This window comes from Anneissia japonica, unplaced genomic scaffold (assembly GCF_011630105.1).
Source record: "Anneissia japonica isolate Jap-2015-1 unplaced genomic scaffold, ASM1163010v1 scaffold6792_len961167_cov158, whole genome shotgun sequence".
NCBI classification, from domain to species: domain Eukaryota; kingdom Metazoa; phylum Echinodermata; class Crinoidea; order Comatulida; family Comatulidae; genus Anneissia; species Anneissia japonica.
This window is the reverse complement of record NW_022701523.1, coordinates 666,139-673,009: the sequence shown is the minus strand read 5'-3', so window position 1 is coordinate 673,009 and position 6,871 is coordinate 666,139. Positions and strand designations below refer to the sequence as shown.

General features: G+C 29.5%; 2 long non-coding RNA genes across 2 annotated transcripts in view; one reads left to right on the top strand and one right to left on the bottom strand.

The window, feature by feature from the left end:
- Window positions 1–816, top strand: part of LOC117103584 — a 5,948-nt gene extending 5,132 nt beyond the window's left edge. Inside the window, exon 2 of the long non-coding RNA XR_004444616.1 lies at window positions 541–816. This is a non-coding gene — a long non-coding RNA (uncharacterized LOC117103584). The remainder of the gene's footprint in view (window positions 1–540) is intronic.
- A 662-nt stretch (window positions 817–1,478) lies between these two features.
- On the bottom strand, window positions 1,479–5,925 carry LOC117103583. Its single transcript, XR_004444615.1, has 2 exons — window positions 4,968–5,925; window positions 1,479–4,785 (listed from the first exon to the last, which is right to left on the bottom strand). It is a non-coding gene; the product is annotated as an uncharacterized LOC117103583 (long non-coding RNA).
- Window positions 5,926–6,871: the final 946 nt, after the last annotated feature.

The window sequence follows — 6,871 nt, the reverse complement described above, 5'->3', positions numbered from 1 at the left end:
AGGGAGAACCCATACTAACTCCATCAATTTGTTCATAGTATGTATCTTTAAACAAAAAATGAGTGCCTGAAGTAGCAATGGTCAATAATTTGATTAAGTTATTCTTAGTGATTTTTAATTCATTGTTATGACTATAAATTGAGTTAGCAGCAAGTTCAATCGTTTCTTTGAGCGGAATGTTGGTAAATAAACTTTCAACGTCAAAAGAAACCATGACTTTGTTTTTTAAGTTAAGGTTGCGAATCTCGTTAACAAAACTAAAAGAATCTTTCGAACTATACTCAAGTGAGACACAAGGTCTAATAAGATTACTTAAATACTGAGACAAATTATAGTTGTAAGTACTAATTGAAGAAACTATGGGTCTTAGCGGGGGTGATCCATCATGTTTTCTGTTTTTATGCATTTTTGGGAGGCCATAAATTCTTGCTGGATATGAACCTTTGGGATAAATATTATTGTAAACTTCGTCTGTGATTTGGTTTTCCTTTTTTAATTTTCGTAATAGCCTTTTTAGACTTTCTTCTTTCTTTATTGTAGGATCATCACGGAGAATTCTTTAGGTATCACACCATTATTGGCATTCTTTGAGTTCCCCTGGATTTCCATTCAAATATCGTAGAAAAATGATGTACACTAATAGGAATCTACAAAATATTGGACGAGGACCGTCACGCTAGAAAAGCGACACATGCGATAATTCATTGTTCAAACTAAGTTACTACAGTACGGCGGAAGCAGGAGAGTATTACTTCGTTATACAGCATGTGGTCAAACTTACCATTTTAGTGAGTGTTGCTGATACAAAGGCGTGTGTTAACATAACGGAATAATATATAGGCCTCTATTAATTACTAGTCAGTACATGATGAATAATGAATGTCTAAACCTATCAAAATATTTTAGCATCCATCATAGATGAGTCTTTTTGAAATTTTGTGTATTCGAACTTGTATTTCATTTGCAAAGGTTTTTCAAAAATTATAGTTATAGACACAGCAGTATTCAATTATGCTTTTGAATATTAATCTTCTATTCACAGCAATCCAGTATTTGGCCAACTGACGGATTGCGTAAACATTTATGACATCCCTAGGACAGATGCAGAGGGGGTGATGGTTGGAGACGACCTCTCCCCCACTGAGATTTTAGAGTGTCTTGTAGCAGCTAAAAAAAACATTTGAGAATACTTTTCAGGCTAATTAAATATAATGTTTTGTATTCAAGTCCCTCAAAATACAAAATAAAAAGACGGGCACGTCATTTAAACTTATGTTATTTAATGCGCTTTTTACATTTTGGACATCCTTCTTCTAATATCTGGACCAACCCCAGTACTCACAACCTCGCAAAAAGCCGCTTAAGTATCTGTGCACACAGCTTGGTCGTCATAAGGCACTGGAAACAGTTTTTGTTTGCTATTGGTTAACCATCGCTAGGGTACAACAACTTTGAATCATACACTAACGATTTAAGAATTTGGTGCCTATACATAGGCCTAAAATTCTAACTTTTATTACATGTACGTTTTGCTGAAGCTGAATGCTTCGAGAAATATTTTTACACTTTTTAAGGAGTTCAAATACATAACGTATTGTTAACAATATGCAGGTATCAGCCAATTTTCTTTTTTCTTATAAATGAATATCATTGTATGAACTTTAATGGTTATTTTCTTCTTATACACTAAATGGTAATAGCTATGTTTATTCAGAAAGTAGAAATTTATAATATCAAATACAGGTGAAAGTTGCAATTTGTGATATCTTTCGGATTTAAGTCTAGAACTAAGTCAAGAATGTGTTAAAGCAAGCATTTTATCTAACTAGCTAAGTAACATCTCAGGTATAAATTATTAAACATAATAGTAAATACTGAATCCTTTATTTATTGTCTTCATTGAAGAGCTGAATTACAGTGGTCTTTAATTTAAGTTTTCGTTTGAAACTATTAGAATTTGGTACTTTCGTCATTTCAATGTTTTACTTTGATCAATCTCTTATTATATAACTTAATAGCATGTATGGCATTACAGGTATTATCGATAGCTGGATAAAAAAAATTTCTTAACTAACAGAAGGCAAAGAGTTATTTATAGAGGAGAGAAGTCAGAGTGCATTAATGTAACATCTTGGGTCCCTCAAGGTTCTGTGTTGGGACTCTTCCTAATTTATGTTAGTGACATTGTAAATGATATCTCATCATCAATATTTCAGTTTGCAGATGACCATACTCTTTCCCACCAAATCAATAATATTAGGGACTGTATTGCTCTTCAGCAAGATCTTGAAAAGATATACAATTGGTCAGTTGTAAATAAATTACTTCTAAATGTATCTAAATGTGCTACTATGCATATAAGTAAAAGTAAGAACCCAATTAAATGGGATTATAAAATAGATAATATTTACTTAGAAAAAGTAAATGAATTTAAATTACTTGGTGTTTTTATACATAATAAACTTTCATGCTATACACAAGTAAATTATTTGTTCTAAATCATGACAATTACTAGGTTTTATTAATAAGTATAGTAAAAATATGTCATGGGCTGTAATGTTAAATCTATATAAAGCATTGATTCTTCCATTTATTACGTATTGTTGTGCAATGTGGGCACCAGGTGACAAAACTAATATTAATAGAATTGAAAGAATCCAACGTAGAGCCACCAGAATAATTACGTTTAAAAAAGATGGTGACTGGGACGTACATTATGAAGATAGGCTGAAAACGCTTAACATATTAAGCATAGAAGATATTTTTAAATATCACCGGCTTGTTCTTGGTTTCAAAGTTCTTCATAATGTTTGTCCCCCAACATTAACAGAGTTTGTTCATAAGAGTGAGCGTTGTGAGGGTAGGCTTATTCACTGGAAAGCCAAAAGCAATATTTTTCTTAATTCTGCTTTCGTGTCTTTTCCCAGGCTCTGGGAAGAACTACCTCCTCTACTTCAAAACTCTGTTAATGTTTCCTATTTTAAGAATAATTTAATTAAGCATTTTATTTCATTTTATGTTTCAGATTAGTTCTGATTGTTTTTGTGTATTTCATATTATATGAAGGATGGGATATATTAATAAATATTGTTCGGGCTTTCGCCCATTCCCTATCCGGGCAATTCATGATGTTTTTCTCCTATATGCTTTTTGCCAAATAAATATTATTATTATTATTATTATTATTATTATTATTATTATTATTATTATTATGTGTCTGCAAACTATTGTGAATTTGTAAGATAGTCTCGTATATTCTTTTTTGTAAACCTGTATAAATATTTATTTTGTATTATGAATTCCGTATTAAAAGTCTGTAATATCAGCAAAAAATATAATTATACCAAAGTAATTATTATTTGTGTTAAATGTGCAACTTATTGTTTTAATAATGTTATTGAGTTTGAAATTAAAGATAGGTTATGTCTTATGTATTTCAAGTTGCATTCTCTTCTGTTTGTACTTTGTACCATCATACTCAAGTAGGTAGATCATAGTGACAATGTTTGAGATTTATATCGCTTATCTTACAAATGGGTTTCAATATAATAATATTTTCAATGTTTTTTTTTGTTTTTTTTAAACTTGACTTTTAGAAACTTTTTGTAACAATATGTTGAATTTTTCCAGTTTTTACCTTCAAAACATTTTTATAATGAGCCAAAAACCAATTTAAGAACAATTACAGGCATACATAATAGTTTTGCCTATCGTTTTAAGAAAATACCTCAACTGTTCTTAACAGTTCAGTAAATATATAATATTAATATAAAACATCAATATGAAAAACAAAAAAATCAATACAAAATGTATGTAATATATTAAGTTATTTAGCTTTCACTTACTCTATTTTTCATATGTATTTTTACATATCTATTCATTTTATTCAATTATTTTTGCTACTATAATCATATTATTAGAGGAAAACTTACCACTAAATGACTAAATAATACAATATATAAAAGATGGAGAAAACTAACAAAAGAAGTAGATAAAAAGTAAAAAAAGTAAACAAAATATTAACTGAACGACTGATTAAACATATATATATATATATATATATATATATTATATATATATTTATATTCTACAATATACACATAAATACTCTACTAGATTAGGTATTGACAAGCTTAAAAAAACAATCTCAGCAAAGCAATTTTGACATGGTTAAATCTTTCATTTATTTAAAATTCTACTGGCTTATAGCTTTAGTAGATTTTTGTCGAACAGCCTTATAACTGGATGACTAATAACGCATTGATTTTATGTCAAAACATTAAACGTGATAGGATTGGCTTTTTGACTTCTGATGATTTAAGTTTAATACAAACACGTAAAATATAATATATAATATTATTATCATAATAGCATTTGGTACATAATTACAATACACTCCGAGTTTCTTTCATATTCTTCCTATATTCTTTGATATTCTGTCTAAAAATATTCATGATTAGTAGAACACATTTATTAAATTACACACACATATTTTCGTTTTTACTTTCTAGGCTGGGTCTAGGTAGATACGTGTTAATTATTGGCAAATATCTACCTAGACCCAGCCTAGAAAGTAAAAACGAAAATATGTGTGTGTAATTTGTCGGATGTCCTGTTCTTGACCATTCTAAAGTCACTATTAGATAGGGTTATAATTACTTATAAGACTTCTACGAATGCTACATTGTTCGAAGCAAGAATCCAAGTTGTCTTTACCAATTATTCCTCGATTATATTAAATCGGCGGGAAATTAGAGAAGAGCATCAACTTTCAAATGCTGGTCGCTACAAAAGAAGATAATTTATTTTGCTGATTAGTAATCTGGGTATTTACATACGTATCTTTTAATTTGAGTTTTAAATTAATAATGTATAACTAATTGGTGATAAAGTATAACTAATGGTTGATAAAATTGTGTAAACTATTATTATGAAAATTGCAGGAGTGGATTGGTGATGTAGCTTACCTATTTTGAAACAAACGTGTTACAGTTTTGAAAATTTATCTTCTGTTATTTCCCGATTGCCATAACCGTCGTTAGTACAATATAGATTTACTTCAGCATTTCTGAAACATAAGTTAGTCATGAGACACATAATTATAAGTTCATCAGGGGCCTGCTTTATCGAACTAGAAATCAGCTTAAGTTCATATAAAGTCCATTTTTATGCTTATGTCAAATTTACCACTATTGCCTTAACTTAAAAATTGCTTAAAATTAAAAAGTCGATTTTACGCATGAACCATCTAAGAAGATTTTAAGCTAAGATTTTGCTTAAAAAAATGGTTTGATATTAATCAGCTTTAGATATTTGCCTAGGGACTAAGCCTTTTTAGACTTAAGACATTTGCTAAGCTAAGACTGATAAATCCCGGGCCTGAGGTTTAAGAAAGCAGCAAAAATAGGCCTAGGATGAAGGTTTTATAGAGTTATTTTACTTTGGTTATTTTGTTTTGGTTTCTTGCTTTTCGGACAATGTCAGTTTTTTTTTTTAATTATTATTTTTGAATGTAGAAAGAATATAAATCATCAAATTATAATTCTTATTATCCATTGTTATAGAATACTCCATTTAAATATGGTGGGTGGTGGGTGGTGAGTGGTTGTAGTAATGATGGTGGTGGTGATAATAAACTAAATATTTAATATTTTAATATACTATATTTATTTCTTGTTTTACTTATATGTTTATAAACTTTACTTGGCAATGTGTGTATTAAAAAAAAAATGATTTTAAAATACATTTGTATTTTTTATGGAAAAGTCAATAAATGCACCTTGAATATCCTAAATCTTGAAAAAATAATTGAATTTATTGCAAATACTCAGGATACAGTAAAAAAAAAAAGCCCGGTGGATTAGTTAGACAACTGTATTTACATACAAAATACCGATTACATTACATGTATAAATTTTCAACATAAAAATGGCACACTAAACCAATCGTTGAAGCTATAAATAGTACAATTGTTAGGGTATGCCCATTTTAACCACTTGAATAAATATGTTATTGAAAAAATCAATCATTAATATTATTAATAATTATTAAGATATAGAAAAGATTATGCCATATAAACAATTCAACTCTCCCTGAATAATTACGTACAATTGATTTTTCAATTAATCTTTAATCAGAGCTTAGCACACTAATTATCAAGGAACCCTGCTGTAGGGCAATAAGATGTTGTTAACCTAGTATCAATATGATTATATATGATTCCTTTGCGCTCGTATCGAACGGTCATGTGTTTATTATCTGGTTTTAGCCAACAACAATATATATATACAGTAGCCGAACATTTCAATTTAGCTGGTCATTCAATTTAAAATTTCAGAGTGATTGAAATTGACCATAATGCCAATTGGAGCGACAAAAATCGCAAAGATAAAGAGAATCACTGGGAACTTTTACTTAAAACCACCACGCCATTTGGACTCAATATTAGGAACGTTGTCCCAGTACACTAAATTAAACCTATGGCATTCCAAATTATTCTGGATAAATCATTTGGCTTATTCATTGAGACATGCCTCTAAAGTTTATTTTTGGCCTTCCTGTTTATTTGTTTAGGCTGTTCATTCTAATCCCACCTAGCCTATTGTTTCTAATCATTGCATGAAATTCTCACTTTATACTATCTGGCTTTTTCAACCCTCACTCACTCGCCACTGAGGAAGGACTAGTGTTGTCCGAAAGCTCTGGTTCTATTTCTGGCTGTTTACTTACGTTTACTTTTTAGGTGCTTATCATTTTTGTATCTCTACTGAGATCCAGCCATTGTTTCCCACAGCATTGTTGTTTTCCAGTATTTTGCCTTTTAATCTACATATATATATATATACATATATATATATATATATATATATAT